This window comes from Chiloscyllium punctatum, chromosome 6 (assembly GCF_047496795.1).
Source record: "Chiloscyllium punctatum isolate Juve2018m chromosome 6, sChiPun1.3, whole genome shotgun sequence".
NCBI classification, from domain to species: Eukaryota; Metazoa; Chordata; class Chondrichthyes; order Orectolobiformes; family Hemiscylliidae; genus Chiloscyllium; species Chiloscyllium punctatum.
This window is the reverse complement of record NC_092744.1, coordinates 51,593,393-51,607,568: the sequence shown is the minus strand read 5'-3', so window position 1 is coordinate 51,607,568 and position 14,176 is coordinate 51,593,393. Positions and strand designations below refer to the sequence as shown.

Below are 14,176 nucleotides of genomic sequence, written 5' to 3'. Positions count from 1 at the left end.
AGTGAAACGTGACAACACACTTTATCTCCCCCCTCCCCCCAACCCACAACCACTCACATCGAGCTCAGGAAGCTTATCTGTTCTTCGCCGCAAAACGGAAAGTTGTTCCTTGTAGCAATTGTTCGTGAAATAAGGACTCTGTGGTCGATTTTAGGAGCGTGAGTTTTTCTTGTTATATGTTCGTCTCTGACCGCGACGCTGCGCTGGAGAAGGAACAGGAGGTCAGTAGAATGTAGTGTGTCAATCGCAATCTCTTGAAATTGATTTGGAGATGCCGGTGTTGGACTGGGGTGTACAAAGCTAAAAATCACACAACACCAGGTTATAGTCCAACAGGTTTAATTGGAAGCACTAGCTTTCGGAGCGTTGATAAGCTTTCAGATGGTTGTGGAGTGCCATCTTGAAATTGACATCTACCAGGAAAACGTGAAGAAACTTATTTCGTATTTATATTCCGCGGTAAAACATGCTCGTTAAAGGTAATACAAGATAAGTTAGCCGTGATTCAGGCGATGCAATTTTCGGCACAGAGTCAGGACCACCTTTTCTCCGGAGATAACCCTGTACTTGAGTATAGGGAACAAGGTTAATGGTTAAGAGGACTGTAAGGCACAACATGAAAATATAGAGGAGTAAATGCGGGCAAATAGAAACCAGGAAAAGTCTAATGCCGACAATTATAAGAGATAAATAGTGCGAGTTTAAAAACGATTAACTTAGATCCACATAAATCTTATAAATAGCAAAGCTATAAATTTTAGCAAAGCTGTAAAAACATAAGCATTTGTAAGCCTATTTTTTTTATAAAGACACGTTTATAATAGAGGGCAAAGAGTGCAAACGAGACATTAAAATGATTCCTGTAATGAGAAGAAAAGGTTAGAAATAATGAAGTCCTTGATAGAATATAAACGGTTAACTGATCTAATCGAGACTTTCAAATTAAAGGGGATTGATAATGCAAACACAATAACAATTTTCACTCGTCAGTCAGTCAATAAATACAATATATAAATGTAAGATCATCACCAACAGTATCGAGAGATCATGGGGATGAGCAAATAGCCCTTTCAGAGTGCTGGCACAGGTACAATTATTCAAATGGCCCTTTCTATGCCAGAAGAATGTGTGATTCTGTCATCCCAAGATCAGTGAACTAACTAATGTTTTAATATCTCATGCCAATCTAATCAATTGAGTGGTCTTCACAGAATTATGGCCAAGACATCAGTTCCACATCCAACATTGGTGGCAATTCACCAAAGTGCTGCCTCTGTGCATCAATATCCTGAGGCCCAATCAACATTCAACCTTGGTCCTCATTTGCATTTACAATTGAGGGTGTAAGTTTGGGCTGAGCTGGGAGGTTTGTTCTCAGAGATTTTGTCATCATGCTCGGTAATGTTATCAGTGAGCCTCCGGTGAAGCACTGGTGTTCTATCCTGCTTTCTATTTGTCTGCCTTGGTCTGTTACGGTGGGTGATATCATTTCCGGTTCTTTTTCTCAGAGGCTGGTAAATGGGGTCCAAATCAATGTGTTTATTGATCAAGTTCCGGTTTGAATGCCAGGCCTCTAGAAATTCCTGTGTCTGTCTCTGTTTAGCCTGTTCTCGGATGAATGTGTTGTCCCAGTTGAAGAGGTGTTCTTCACCATCTGTGTGTACAGATACTAGTGATAGTTGGTTATGTCTGTTGGTGGCTAGTTGGTGCTCGTGTATCCTGGTGGATAGTTTCCTGCCTCAGTCTGATGTAGTGTTTTTTGCAGTCCTTGCAGGGTATTTTGTAAATGACATTTGTTTTGCTGGTTTTTGGTAAAAGGTCCTTTAGGTTCATCAGTAGCTGTTTCAGTGTATTGATGGGTTTGTAGCTACCATAATGCCAAGGGGTTGGAGTAGTTTGGTAGTCATCTCTGAGATGTCTTTGATGTATAGTAGTGTGGCTAGAATTTCTGGATACATGAGCACCAACTAGCCACTAAAAGACATGACCAACTATCACTACTATCCTTACACACTGGCGAAGAAGGATACCACTTTGACTGAGACAACACATTCATCCTCGGACGGGCTAAGCAGTTTCATGCATGGGAATTCCTAGAGGCCTGGCATTCAAACCGGAACTCCACCAATTAATACATTTATTTGGACCCCATTTACCAATCTTTGAGAAAAAGAAACGGAAATGATATCATCCACTGTAACAGACCAAGACAATAAACAATAGACAATAGGTGCAGGAGTAGGCCATTCTGCTCTTCGAGCCTGCACCACCATTCATTATGATCATCCTCAATCAGTAACACAAATCAGACACACAAATAGAAAGTGGGACAGAATACTATGCTTCACCAGAGGATCACTGATGATGTGGCCGAGCCTGGTGACAAAACCTCTGAGAACAAATCTGCCAACTCAGTGAGCAAACTTATGTGAACCTCAACCTGAGCTACAAATCTTCTCAAAAATCGCATTCACAAATGAATTAGAATCATAGAATCCTTGTAGTGTGGAAGGGGCCATTCAGTCCATCGAGTCCAGATTGGTCCACCAAAGAGCATTCCACGCTGACTGTATCCCTGTAACCCCACGTTTCCGATGGCTGTTCTACCTAGTCTACACATCCCTGAACATGACAAATGATTTCAGCATTGTTAATCCTCCTAACCTGCACATCTTTGGACTGTGGGAGGAAACCAGAGCACCCCGAGGAAACCCGTGCAGACACGGGGAGAATGTGCAAACTCCACACAGTCACCTGAGGGTGGAATTGAACTGACGTCCCTTGTACTGTGAGTCAGCAATGCTAACCATTGAGTCATCATACTGCACTGGTCATAGAGTCATAGAGATGTACAGCACGGAAACAGACCCTTCAGTTCAACTCGTCCATGCTGACCAGATATCTTAACCTAATCTAGTCCCATTTACCAACACTTGGCCCATATCCCTCTAAACCATTCCTATTCATATACCCATCCAGATATCTTTTAAATGTTGTAATTGTACCAGCCTCCACCACTTCCTCTGGCAGCTCATTCCATACACGTTCCATGCTCTGTTTGAAATGATAGTCTCTTAGGTCCCTTTTAAATTTTTCCCCTCTGACCCTAAACCTACGCCTTCCAGTTTTGAACTCCCCCACACCAGGGAAAAGATCTTGTCATTTTACCCTAACCTTGCCCCTCATGATTTTATAATTCTCTATGAGGTCACCCCTCAGCCTCTGATGCTCCAGGGAAAATAGCCCCAGCCTATTCAGCCTCTTCCTGTAGCTCAAGTCCTCCAACCCTGGCAATATCCTTGTATATCTTTACTGAACCCTTTCACGTTTCACAATATCCTTCCGCTAAAAGGGAGACCGGAATTTCACACAGTATTCCAAAAGTGGCCTAACTAATGTCCTGTACAGCCGCAACATGACCTCCCAATTGCCAGTGGAAGCAACAGTATTTTATGGAGCCAGGAGGAGACTCTCTGCTATTCCTAGCTCTATAGGGATGTAACTTGTAAAATGTCTTCTGGCCTTGTTTGAGGGCCTTTCGGAGAACTATTTAAAGTCTACTTGTTAGACAGAGTGGCTGAAGCATGCACAGTTGAATCTCTGCACATTTGTGCACAAATTTCAATCAAGACTCTTTAATTGTCATAGGATCTTGTCTCATATTGTGTAAGTTTACTAATAGTTGCTTCAGGTGGATGCTCAATTTGACAGTTGGTGCATTTCTGGAGACTTCAGCTGCAAGAGTTTGCACTTTGAAGTGTGCATCCCATCCTTCCTTCTACAACCAGAAAAGTGACAAGACAACATTGAATTTCTCCCCTTTAAGTGTTAGTGCTAAAGTAATGAGCTCATTCATAGAGCTGGAGCTCTGGCTTCATGCCTAATTTACATGGTCAAATTAACATGGCATTTTGAATGATCCAGCATAAATAAGTAAATATAATCAAAATAGATTTTAACTCAGAGTAAAATTTCTTAGCTCAATCTAGAAATTTGCTTCATGCTGCCAAGAATTAGAAGTATTGCAGCCTGAAAACAAGGAATTGTTCAACTTCAATTTGACATTTTTTAAACCAGTATTCTTTGACATTTCCAATGGGCATGGGTGTTGTTAATTGTTTTCATTCTGACGTTTATATCCAGAACAAATAGAATGCTTCCCATTTCTTTAAAAATGATCTGGCCTGAATCCATATTCTTTCTATGTCACTGAGCGAGAAATGCTATACATTTTAAATGGGGCAGTTGATTAAAAAACAAGAATATATTTTATCTGAAGTTAGTTCCCTTGCTGTGTTTGATGCCAGCCTCTGGCAAAAGACAATATTCTGAAGAAAAAGCTTCATGACAAGTCAATGTACTTTCTGAAAAACTGGTTCAACAGATGTGAGGAAACAAAATACATCAGGTATTATGCGTGCATCACTTACTGGGTGTGGCTTATCTTTTTCCTTATGTGAATGTGACATTCAAACAGGTTACTCAACTGTAAAAAACAGCTCAACAGGCAGCAGACAGTTGGCTTAGTAAACACTAATCTCACTTTTTCTGCTTTTTCACTTTTCAGTAATGGTGACATCCTACAAGTTTTCTAGCAGATTAAGATGAAATCAAAGGAAACTTTGAGTACTTCAGTGATCCATTTCATGGGGGAAAGGTCTAGATTTCCAACATGGAAAATTCAGCAACCCGAACCATTTCTTAGTCCAGGAAACGTATCAAACCTTTAAAAGAAAACCTCTTGGTAAGGAATGATGTTATGGTATTGTTTTGTAATTTGCTTCATCATATTTACACAAAGAGGAGGGTATATAGATGAAGCCAGAAATATGATGATAGCATTACAACACAAATTCCAGATAGCATTGTACAGCATTTTTCATAAAACTATGTCAAAAATGCAAAATGCATGTTATGAAAGTTTCCATTGACAGAACTGATTGCTCAACATAGTGAAGATACAAGATATTATAAATTTCTAAGATTCCTAGATTTATTCAATCATAAAGGCTGGTCATATTCTAACCACTGTACCAAACCCCCAGTTCTGCCAATTCCATAACTTCTACCTGAATCAGTTCTCACATTGTTCGTGCTGACAGGACTAGCAAAATATGTCTGTTTTTCCATACACTCTACCAGAGTCATTTCATTTCTTTCAATTGGACATCATATTGGGCCTTTTTTCATCATTGTCAGCTTTGTAACATCTTTCATTTCAATTTAGGAATTCTGCCATAAAAATCTTCATTCTGCATTTGTCATCTCCAGACTTGATTATTCCAAATCCTCTCAGCCAACCTTTCTTTTTGCAACCTCTATTACCATAAAATTATCCAAAATGCTACTGGCTATTTTCTATCCTCCACCAAGTCCTAATCACACCTGACTCTAGTCCTTGAAAACCCTAATTATCTTCATTTGTGGAGCAATTTCCCCAAGCCTTGACTCTGAGATCTGTGACACTCTGAAAGTTGCCTGTATTCTCTCCCACCGCATCCCATCCTCATTTCAATTTTTCTGAATTTCTCCCTTTCTACTCCCAAATCTCTCGACTGTTACTTTCTATCTACAGAATGAAAACTATTCTTCACTCACTCAGCGATAATTTCTGTATCGCGTTTTACCCTTGTCCTTCTTCGGTTTACTATCCTCAATGGCAAGATTACATCCAATAATCCATCTCTTACTTAAACTTATCATCTACAGGCGAAGCCAGAATGGACTGCTCAACCCTCACCTCAGCTTTCTCTTGCACGCCCAATTTATATTGAAGTTTGCTTTATTTACTTTTACCCTTATAAACACCTATCCAAGTTCATTAATTTTTATCTTTTTAAACTCCTGCTTAGTGACTGGCACTTTCTCTTAACATGAAATAATTTGAAACACTTTGCTGCATGTGAGGAAAGTCACACAGATGCAGGGTTTTGTTTATTGTGGGGTAGATAGCAGGTATCAATGGTAATAGTAATGCAACTGCAAGATTTAAAGTGCTTTCTCATGCTGAATCTTGTGCATACTTTGATGTCCAAAAGTCATTTCTTCTACTTTATCTTTTCATAGATCTGTGGTAAATCTGGAAAGGCCAGCAATGTGAAAGCATTTTACCAGCCTGTATGGTGGACTGAGATTTAAGTTATCCAGACCAAAAGCAAGTGCTTGTGCATTTGGTGTGCGTAGCAGCAATCCCAGTGTAATACCTCCAGAGGCCATACTGAACCAATTGTTAAGGCACTGTGATTGCATCTTGTTTATAATACGAGGGATTCCACAGTTAGTGACTGAGACACTATCATAGAATTAATGGGATATTACATTTGCATGATGAGAAGGAAGAGGAAATCAGAAAAGCAATAACTGTATTTGCAAATAGTGATAATGAGAAGGATGATAATTTAGATCTCTGAAATAACCTGATATTATTCTTTTACAGAGCATTATGTTATACTTAACAGATTCTTCCAAGATTTCAGTCCTCTGTGTCTGCCCAAAATACAAGTATAACGTCATGGATATGGATTCAAAGATTAAGTCAAATTTGAAGTGTTGCATTTCCTGCCTTGATTCACTGTGCAATCTGCTCTGACGAGGTGAATTTAATGTCAGCTTGGCTTATAGTCTCTGGGTTACAGTCTGGATTCACAAACAGGCATTGCTGTTGCCTAGGAACAGAGATATTAACAAAGTGACATCAGCAGTACTTGATGTCATCCACTGGCATATTCTTATCTTTATCCTGCAGTGTACATGCTTTCAACTACTGATTAACTTTAAAATACCTGGACTGAACAACTTTCGTGTACCAATAAAATCAGGCATTTAGTAAATGAACAGATTGAATTGAAAGTACATTAGCACAGATGAAATACAACCTCATTCTGTTTATATTGCATCATGTCCCCAAAATAGGATGATCAGACCCAGTTTAACATTGGCATTTGTTCATAAACAGGAAACAGATATGACTGCAATGGGGGTCCCTATCCTGAAACAAAAGATCCTGCACAAAAGTTGGCAACATGATAATTGGAGGCTGTAGTGCTATACCAGCATGTTGACTTTAAAATTGTGTACAGTAGCATTATGGTTATGTTACTGGACTAGTAATACAAAGGCCTAATTCAGAAACAGGAGTTGAAATTCCAGTATGGCAGCTGGGGAGTTAAATCTCAGTTAATGAAATACATCTGCAATATAGAGCTAGTCAAGATGACCATAAAATGATTAGATTGTTCTAAAAACCCATCTGCTTCACTAATAGGGTATAAAGTCTGCCAATCTTACTGGTTTGCCTTTATGTGACTCTAGACAAACTTAGTTGACTCTGAATAGCATACTGAAAGGGACTTGTAATGACTCAGTTGTGCCAAATTTCTGCAAAACCACAATAGAAATAAAAGTAGATGATCTACCAGGCATCAATGTGTTTTTTCAGAATACTAAAAACACATCCAGCCAATCAACCTTACAAAGTCCACCTTCATAAACACCTGGGGACATGTGCCAAGATTGGAAGAGATGTCCCACAACCTGACATGGCAATACTCATGGAATCATACTTCTCAGTCAATCTGCAAGACTCATTCATAACTTCCCTGAGTATATATGTGCTATGACAGGCTTAGCAGAGGTGGTAGCATGGTGGTATATAGTCAGAAGGAGTTGGTAATAGAAGTGCTCAGTATTTAATGCAGTTCCCATAAAGTCTCATGAGTTCAAACATGGTCAAGAAATCCTCCTGCTGATTATCACCCATCTGTCTATCTCAGTTGATGACCAAACAGTGTGCACTTCTATGTACTGGAAGAACACTGGAAGTTGCAAAGGCACAGGGTATGGCCCTTGGGTGGGAGAGAAATCATATCAATGTCATGTGGGTGATTTCATTATCCATCAGCAAGATTAGCTCAGTAACACTGAATAGACTGGTTGAATTCTGCAGAATAGCGTTGTCTGACTGGGTCTGTGACTGTGATGAGAGAACCAATATAAGTGAAAATTGTACTTGACCATAATTTACATGTGACAGCTGCATGTGTCTGTGACAGTACTGAGGACTGACCACTGCACAACCCTTATACAGGCAAAGTCCTATCTTCTTACCAAGGATACCTTCCATTCAGATTTGTGGCAGCACTACCTTGCTAAATAGGATAGTCTGAGAACAGCTCAAATTGGGTGTGCATGAGTTGCTGTGCATTATCATCAATAGTAGACTGGGATTCTGCCACAATCTGTAACCTTATGGCACAGTATATCCACAACCTTACCAGTACCATCAAGTTAGTGGACTAATCCTGGTTCAATGTGAAGTGCAGGTGGGCATGCCAGGAGTAGCACCAGTGAACCTAAAAATGAGGTGCTGATCTGGTGAGGCTACAGCACATGTGCTAAACAGTGGAGCCAGCATGCTAAATGTGGAAATAAGGGATTCCATAAGAAGGATGAGATCAATGTTCTGCAGTCCTCTCGCATCCAATCATGGTATGACTGTGGACAATTACACAAACAATGGGAAGAGGATTCTCAGAGATCCACTTTGGTCAATGGTTGTGGTTCACAGGTTATCAACTTGATTCACTCAGTATGAAGTCAAGAAATTACTGATAGCACTGAGTACAACAAAATCTATGGATCCTGGCAATACCAGCAATATTATTGAAGGCATGCTCCAGCCCTAGTTGCACCCCTGAGTCAAGATTATCCATTCATTTGCAACCCTGGAATCTGACTAACATAATGGAAAATTACCCAGGTTAGCTTCAAAATTCAGGGCAAGTCGAGTCTAGCCAATTACAATCCCATCAGTTCCAATCATTGAGAAATGATAAAAGGCATTGATGATAATACTATCAAACAGTCCTTATGAGTAACCTGTTTGCTGATGCTTAGTTTGTGTTCCATTGGGAGCATTAGGTTCCAGACCTCAATATAGCATGTTTCAAAGCTACACAAAAATGCTGAATTCCAAATGTGAAGTTATGTTAGAATGACTTGACTTGACATCAAGGCATTCTTTGATCAAGTACGTTCTCACAAAGCTAGGCAAATGTAAAGTCAAGGGAAGAAAACTAGAGCACTATATAGTACAAAAGAAGATGGTTGAGGTTATTAGAGTCCAGTCATGTCAGCCTGGTCTTCACTACAAGAGTTTCTCAGAGCAATGCGCTAGGCCCAGTAGTGGTCATCACTGACCTTGTCTTCATCATACATGTTGATGCTTACAGATGATCACTGTCATCATAGAAGGAAGCAGTCCATGCCTGCAATGAAGACCAAATAATGTTAGGGAAATAATATCAGATTACACTAATGACAGACAGTGAATCAAGAGAAAGTAATTACCTAGCTTTGACATTCAATGGCATTGCTGAATTCCTCACTATCAACATCTCAGGGGTTTATCATACACCAGAAACATGACAAGTGCCATAAATACTGTAGCTACAAGAACTGATTATAAAGTGAGTATTCTGCAGGAAGTGACTCATTTCTGAAAACCCATATCTATAAAAATACAAGAATGTGATGGAATCTATTCTTCTTGACTGGATAAGTGCAGCTCAAATAACAACCACAAAGCTCTACACTACCCAAAGAAAGCTTGATTGGTACAGCATCCACCACCTTGAAGATTTATGGTGTCACAGCTACACCATAGTCTGTATCAGCTACAAGATATAATGCAGTGATTTATCAAGGCTTCTTCAACATTACTTCTAAATCAAGGACCTTTAAATATAAATATATGCTGGAAAGCATAGATGGATTTTACAGCTGAAATCCACCTTCTGAAACAACCTGCTCACCACTGCTTCATTTCTTTTCCATCCAGCTCCAGTTGTTTTAGTGTTGGTAATCATGGCTGCCATTTCTACTTCTCTCAGGATAAACTTATTAGAAAATAAGATCAATAGATAAGTAATTTTAAAATATCTGCACAAGGACCTGTACATGACATGCACATATGTATATATCTTGAGCAAAAGGTTAGTTTTCACTTTTTCATTTGGAGATTAAATTGGACTTAAATTGAAATTAGAATGAATAGACAGACAGAATACTCCAGGCAGGTAATGATGAGAATCTTGCCTGGAATAAGATTTAGGATAATAGTAGCCATGTTATTCTTCTTGACTCATTGGAGTAGGTGTAGCAAACCAATGGAGTGAGGGCTGTGTGTGACTCCAAGTCTTGGAAATCTGGGCCCTGGATCAAAGATAACCCCACATGAATTTTCCTTATTTGCTGACTTATTCTGTTTGAATTGTGTAGATCAAGAGTAGATTTTGGAAATTAAAACTTGCAATGCTGTTGCGCATTTGTTTTTAAGTCCGAAACCAGCAAATAAAGTTATTTTAATATCAATAATTTATGATAGAATCACGGCAAGGAGATCACAGATTGAAATTTTATAGCCCTAAAATTACTAGGATTGTGCTGTAAGGAGTCATGGACTGGATATGAGCTGTATCCTTGCTTCATTTGGATTTCATCTAATTTGGACTGGATAATAGTCAACTATATTATTTTGTCACAAATTATATTTGTATTATCATGTTCCAAGGCCCAATACATTGTATGTGCTTCTGGTACAGGGTGCTGAGTGAATCATGCAGATTAGTATCCACAGTACTGAGGTTTTCTTTTAAAAGCAATCATTTGTGCCATCCTTACTTCAAGGTAAAGGAAGATTTTAAAGATAGACTAAGATTATTCACTACTGTGCAGTGTTACTGGCTATTAAGATCAATGTACTATTGTCCTTAGTTAATCATACACAGGTATGGTAAGTAAATGACAGTTACATTGTTTATAATAACAAACTAGTTTATCACAATCTCCAAGGATAACCAGCAGTAGTATCAAAGAGTTCTGTATTCCTTTGAGGTGCCATAATTCCCCAGAATGCCAAAAGTAATATATCTATTCAACTATCGATATGAACGACATAAACCATTCCTTGAAAATGTATTGGCGCAGCAGGTTTAATTTTCAATCTAACTGAACAAAAATTCTATTAAAATATTGTTCAATGTTAACATTGAATGATATGTGTGTGTGTGTGTGTGTGTGTGTATCCATTGGTTTGAGGTAGTGCTCTATCTCCTTGGATAGGGCTGTGTGCGATCCTGTGAAGTGAGATGAATTCAAAACACAATCAACAGTAGAACAATTCTGATGTCAATTGTATCCTGCAACACATGGTTGATGCAATTGCATGAACATGCATCATGTAGATACATTTAGATAGAAGATGATACAAAACAAAGACTAAATGACTAATCCAAATTGTAATCAGTTTCAGATGCTTCTGAAAATGAAGCAAATAACCTCTAACAGTCATCTCCTCTGGGTATTTCTCTCTGGAGTAACATGCATTTCTTTCTCCTGCCAAACATTCTGTGCTGCACTCTGACTGGTAGCCTGCAGTACATTGAAATGCCACCAACTTGACTGAACTTAATTGAAAATTTCTTAAAGCCATACCACCCTGTCTAGGTTATTCTGTCAATTTTATACAGTTTTTAAAACCATACCCCTATGACGGCAACATCATCCCGCTCACACTGTTACCTCAGTAGAAAATGTTGAGTGAACTAAGTGCCAGAAGTTCCAGTGAGATTAACAATTAGTCAATCAGTAGAATTGATTGTAAATTTGTCACTGCGGCTCTCTTTTTGGCATGTGTTTAGAATGGAAACCAAATACCAAATATGTCTTATTATCATCCTGAAAATATGTTTGGACAAGCTATGAGAGAATTGCTATTCCAGGAGCATCGTACTTAATGTCTTCCAAGAGATGAGAAAGAAGTTGCGAAATAAAGGTGTGAAATTGCAGTTTAAAAATCAAGACTTTCACAAAGGACAAATATTCGTCATATTCAGAATGACCAAAAAACTTGGAGCAATCATGAGATCATAAGGTTTTTGGAAATAGCCATTAGCTAAAGAACCTTCTGATTCTCATTAAAGCACAGTAACAAAACAGTTTTCAGTCCCAATGATTAATTTTATCATTTGGACGATAAAATGGCCCTGGTCTTTTTCAGTCTCTCTGGCTTTGTTATCCATCCTTCTTAGATCCTTTGATCTGAAATGGTGGCTAAACATAAGATATATTGCCAATTTCAACCAGATCTGCATCTCAATGCCTTCCCATCCTGCAGCAAAACAGGGTGGAGGATACTTAGATTTTCCAAGTTTATTTGTAAAGCTCCCATTTGTTTGCAGAGATAAGAATTCTACCTTTTTGGTGATTTTCTTGGCAACATAATGAAGACACATTATTAGTGGGGGCTTGGGAGTTCTTTGACCCTGCTTTCTGTCTTTTGTGTCTGCAAAGTGAGTAAGTCTGTACTCCCACAAGAGTGGATTAATGGACCCATGTGGTTTCATGTGTGATAGAAGTAGTGAGGAATCTTTATTTCTGATTATTCTGAAGCTCTAAATAGGCAAGTTAAATATTTTCAAAAATTGAAGACAAATACAGGCAAATGAGGAAAAAAAATACTTTAGAGGATAGATCAGAAAACAATGATCAAATAGTTCAATGTATTTAAGGGATACAAAGCAACTAAAAAAGTGGTATAAAGTAGACAAAAAGAACATGTAATGCATAGCACCATCAATTAGTACATTTATTCTCAAAAGACAAAGAAAATGAGATAAGGTATTGTCAAGAGAAAACTCCCAGTTGAAAAATGTCTCTCTCATAAAGAAGAAGTAGGATATTTCTTACAACATGACAAGCCAGGACAAGTACCTTCCTCTTAGATCATTATGTTCTTTGACAGGCCCCCAGGTAAATGAAGGTATTGAGCTGTTACAACACGAACAACCTACACACAAAAAAGGAAGAAAAAACAATTAAGGGACATACTGTACCACTGAACTATACCAATAAATAAATAACCAAAATTGACACAGCTTTTTTTTGCTGGATTAGGAGGTCAATTAAGATAAAGGAAGGTATTTACTATATTAGTGTAAATTTTCTTCTTCATCTCATCAGCCTGTAATGCTAGAAATAAGTTTAGCTTAATGCAAGAATGTAAAACTAAACCAATGTAAAGTCACTTCCTGGTAACCTTCTGCCAGGAAAAAAACATTATTAAAATTATGGTGCAGGGTTACGAATAAACATTTTATCGACAGTCATAGTCCTAATATCTATCTGTCTGTTTGTCCTGGCCCCAGCAACATTCCAGAGCTGATAGGCTATGGTTGAAAGCTCATAGACAAATGGAACAACATATTTCCTGAAAGCCAAAACAGTAAATCTCAAAATACACAGTCAGTCAACATCTGTGGAAAAGGCACATTAATGTTCAGCAAATCGTATTTGGCAGGCTCTCCTGCTTTGTCTTTCCAGCAATTCTTTTTACAGATTTTTGAAAAATTTGCAAATTTCTGTTATTAAATAACCTGAGAGCCACAGGTGACAAAATCATGGGTGATATCTGGGTCACTTTAGAAATATCATTGCTATTGAAATAATCAGATATTATCAGTTGGTGCTTCAATTTTTATTACCTTTCAAGTGTTTAACCCTCCCACTATCACAACATACCAAAATGGAAAATAGTCTGACTCTGTCACATCTGTAAAGAGTTTGGTTCAAAGTTATGGGTGGCCTTGTCCTACAAAAAATTTTGAAAACTCTTTCTCAGGACGTGGACCTCACTGGCTAAGCCAGCATATATTACCCATCCCTAACTGCCCAGAGGATAGTTAAGAATCAACCACATTGCTGTAGGTCTGGAGTCACATGTAAGCTAGACCAGGTAGGAATAGCAGATTTCCTTCTCTAAAGGCCATTAGTGAACCAGATTTTTTTGTTTGCCAAGCAAATGTCTGGGACGGCAAAGATGAAGCTCTTCAGCCCTTTCTCTTGCTTAGTTACATAATTTGTCCACTCTCAACCCTGTAGAAGAGTGGACTAAGGGCACAGGGGATTGGTAGGCCTACAGTTAGGTACTTTCAATCAGGTCATTATTCACTACATATTCTTACCCAGCTTGGAAATAATAGCTGCAGCTCCAGTGATTTATCTTTTGATTTCAGCATCAAATAAGAGATTGCTGGTGATTAAATAGCTTAGGTGTGTAAAGCTATCAATATTTTCCTATATCACATTGTCAATGCCAATAAATAGTGATTGAACCTTG

The 14,176-nt window shown here is 38.5% G+C and overlaps 1 long non-coding RNA gene across 1 annotated transcript; it reads left to right on the top strand.

Moving 5' to 3' along the window:
• The first annotated feature begins 21 nt into the window (after positions 1-21).
• Positions 22-7,419, top strand: LOC140478958 (uncharacterized). Its single transcript, XR_011960909.1, has 3 exons — positions 22-221; positions 4,568-4,744; positions 6,437-7,419. It is a non-coding gene; the product is annotated as an uncharacterized lncRNA (long non-coding RNA).
• Positions 7,420-14,176: the final 6,757 nt, after the last annotated feature.